The sequence below is a fragment of the Benincasa hispida genome, chromosome 1 (genome assembly GCF_027475165.1).
Source record: "Benincasa hispida cultivar pf3 chromosome 1, pf3_genome.v1.1, whole genome shotgun sequence".
NCBI classification, from domain to species: domain Eukaryota; kingdom Viridiplantae; phylum Streptophyta; class Magnoliopsida; order Cucurbitales; family Cucurbitaceae; genus Benincasa; species Benincasa hispida.
In genome coordinates, this window is record NC_143478.1 from 69,529,154 (window position 1) to 69,533,041 (window position 3,888).

Below are 3,888 nucleotides of genomic sequence, written 5' to 3' on the forward strand. Positions count from 1 at the left end.
ATTGCATGCCCATCACCGCAAGTCACACACCTTGCGATGTTTTGACTTATTGCGCTAATCTGCCCACCTTGCGGTGTTGAGTTGCTGATCGTCATTCCTTGAATCAAATTCATCATTGCGGTCATTTGGTTTTGCAATGAGACAATATCACCGTTGTTTGTGTTAGAATCCTTGAGTCTTAATCTCTGATCACTCTCCCTCAAATCTTCATGATTCTTGGAGATGCGGTCCAAGATATTCTTCGCCTTATCATAAGTCTTGTTAAGTAGACCACCAGCCGCTGCCGCATTAGCAGTAATCTGCGAAGCAGGATTCAAACCGTGGTAAAAAAATCCATCTGCAGGCAATTTGGTAGCCCATTATGCGGACAATCTCGGACCAACCTTTTAAACCTCGCCCAAGCATCGCTGAGAGATTCGTCTATATCTTGTTCAAAATTAGTAATAAGCTTTCTTCGTCTTACATTTTTGGTAGGTTGGAAATACTTCTTCACAAACTTCTCCACCACCTGCTCCCAAGAAGTGATCTCTTCTGGTTCGAGCGAATAAGCCCATTTCTTAGCCCGATCACAAAGAGAAAATGGGAACAACATTTGTCGAACTTCTTCAGCAGAGATGTTCGGGAACATAAAAGTATTGCAGATTTCAATAAAACTTCGGAGATGGGCGTGCGGATCCTCACCACGCCTTCCTCCGAATTGACCTGCAGTCTGGATCATCTGCAGCATCACTGGTTTCATTTCAAATCTACTTCCGTCTAAGGCAGGCCTCATGATTCCAGGAGAGAAATCATGGAGGTTTGGCGATGCATAGTTCCTAATGTGCCTATTGCGATCGTTTGCCAACAGAATCAGATTTGCCATGACATTGTTGTTTGGTGCTTTATTCCTAGGCTGCTCCGCCATCTCTTCTTTATCGGATTGTGGTTGCTGTTGGTGGTCTCTCAGTCTCCTTCGAAATGTTCTCTCAATCTTCAGGTCGTAGTTTGCCAGAGATTGAGAGTTCCACAAAGAAATCACAAAAATTACCGTTAACAACTATTTTGCCGAAGTCCCCGACAACGGTGCCAAAAACTTGATGCTTGATTTTTATGAATGGAAATATGGATGATATGCGTTGATGGATTGTGTTGTGCACTCAAATTTCCCAGCAGAATTCAAGTGTAAATTCTTCTGAGTTTCCTGGTGAGTCCAGGGTCGAACACAGGGACTTATGAAAATAGTTGCGTTGATAATGTTTATGAAAACTTTGTGGTAACCAAGTTAATAAATAAAGTATGGGTGTATTATTGCATTGATAAAAAAGAGTAAATAAAGGCGGCAGATTTGAGAAAGAGAGTTGCGTTGATAGATGCAATGAGTATGCGATGAACGGGTTGAGAAGATCTTTAGCTAGCGTTACTCGGGAATGCGTCAAACTTTGCTATCATGTTACAACCATGCACAGTAAGTCATTTCCTAATGTAAATGCGATGCTCCTAAGTCTAGGACGCATGTGTTGAATGCAAAATATCCATAGAGCTTATCCCTAAGTCTCTACTTTTGTCCTATACGTTGATGCAAAATGCATGAAAGTAAGGTGACCGCATACAATCATATCTTATTGCTAAGATGCATGCGATGCGTTAATAACAAATAGTGCTCATTCCTAAGTGCCTATCTCTCGTTTATGTGTTCTAATCTGGTTCTTCCAAACCTAGATTCTGACCTGACCTTCCCAAGTCTAGATCCTGTCCTTAGACTACCCACCCAAGTATCTCTAATAGACAAATGAAGCATAAATAAACAAGATAATCACAAAGAATGAAGATTCCCTAGTTATGCTAGCTAAACGCTTCTAAACCCATTCAACTGTTTAGCTACTCATGCGTGAATTACAGAGAGTGAACAAATATAGAGGAAGACGTTCCATTCTTATAACTAAATTGAGTAAAAAATGATAAAGGAAATTAAAGGTAGAGAGCCTAGTAGCAATTCCTTGCTGACCGAGGCTTTTTACACTGAATCTCTATTCCAATCTACAAATATTCCCGCTTCCGCGGGCGTTGGCCCTCTCTCTGTCTTGGAGCTTTCGGTGCTTTCCCAAGCTTGCTGGAACGATCTATCAGCACACATTCTTCCCCACGTCCGCCTTAAAATAAAAGAAGACTATGGACAAAGACGTGAACTTGTAAAATGATGAAATAATCGATTGCTTAACCCCTTCTCTTAAGAATGTACTTGGTATTTATAGGGCATCAAAGGTGAAAGGAAGCTTCTCTCTCCTGGTTGTACAGATGGGACAGCTTTAATTCCTGACTGATGCGTCGGATAATTGTCACCGATAAAGTTGGATGTACTTTGTGACCATTATCGGCTGTCAACTTAATTTGGATCCGATTGCCGTCAACTTTCTGTCCCATCGATCTTAATTGTCCTTTCGTCCGGATGCACCCATCATGTTGCTGTGATTCTTCTTGGGTGAATGTTTGCGAGCATGATCAATGCAAAGTCTTGCGGTGAAGTTGCGCTCGACCAATGTATTCCTATGATCACATTCTTTGCATTGCGTTAACGCATTTTTCTGCACAAAACTATAAAGATCAAATGCTCTAATGCATTTGACGCATGCGACCGCAAAATTATAGAATTTAGGCTTAATGGACGCAATTTAACATATTTCATCAACGCAATCTAACATTGTTTAAGGATTCAGCACTATGATAACGTGCATTTCTGCCCGTTATCATGTATCTACTGGTACACTGGCATTTTCAGTTCTTCTTCTCTCGGGGCCTCTTCCCCCATATCTGTCGTCCACCCAATCATCCGTGTTTCACGAAATGCGATCCAAGATGACCTTGGCTTTAGTGTAGGTCTTGTCCATAAATCCTCCCGCTGCGGAGGCATCAACAACAACTTGCGTTGATCGATTCAAGCCATTATAGAAGGTCTCCATCAGAATGCAATCGGAAATCCTGATATCGGACAATTCTTCACCAATCTTCTGAAACGCACCCAGGCGGTGCTTAGAGTCTCATTCTCCATCTGCTCAAAATTCAACACATCCCTCCGTCTTCTTGCGTTGATGGCTGGAAGGAAGAATTTCTTCATGAACTGCTCCACAGATTGATCCCATGAAGTGATTTCGTTTGGCTCCAACGAATGAGCCCACCTCTTTGCCTCATCCCTTAGTGTGCACGGGAAGAGGTATAGTCTGATTCCCTCAGGAGTAACGCCGGGAATGGAGAAAGTATTACACATCTCCACGAAGCTGGTCAGATGGGCGTGTGGATCTTCACGTTGCATACCTCCAAACTGCCCTGCATTTTGGATCATCTGAAGCATGACCGGCTTAATTTCAAAATGTGCATTCTCCTTAACCATTGGTCTTGAAATTCTGGGTGAGAAATCGTAAAGATTTGGCATCGCATATTTCCTCATAGGGATGTTGCGGTCTGCATTAAGAAAGACAGGATCTTGTGCTGGCCAGTTCGCCCCTTGATTCCTTTCGGGCCTCTCGTTGTTAGCCATATGTGCTTTTCTTCGCCTAATTTGGTTCTGGCATGCCCTTGCGTGAAAAGTACGCTCAATCTCTGGGTCAGCTTCGAATTCTGGATCAATTCCATTACTCATAAACCGTCAGCCTGCTCTTCCGATAAACAGACAGTACAACAAAGATATGTCCTGTAAAATACCATAAGAATATTCAACACTAAACCGTTACCAATCCCCGGTAACGACACCATAAACTTGTAATGATAATTTTAGAATGTTCTTTTTAAGCATGCACTATGATGATAGATGAATGATACAAGCTCATGTCCCCGGCAATGGCGCCATAAACTTATGAGGATAAAATGGATCTTTAAGCATATGGAAAATGATGAATATGAATGATAGAAGCTCAT

The 3,888-nt window shown here is 42.1% G+C and overlaps 1 non-coding gene across 1 annotated transcript; it reads left to right on the forward strand.

Annotated features, from left to right (window-relative positions):
* The first annotated feature begins 353 nt into the window (after nt 1-353).
* Nucleotides 354-460, forward strand: LOC150038672 (small nucleolar RNA R71). The gene has a single exon (XR_016527441.1). It is a non-coding gene; the product is annotated as a small nucleolar RNA R71 (small nucleolar RNA).
* Nucleotides 461-3,888: the final 3,428 nt, after the last annotated feature.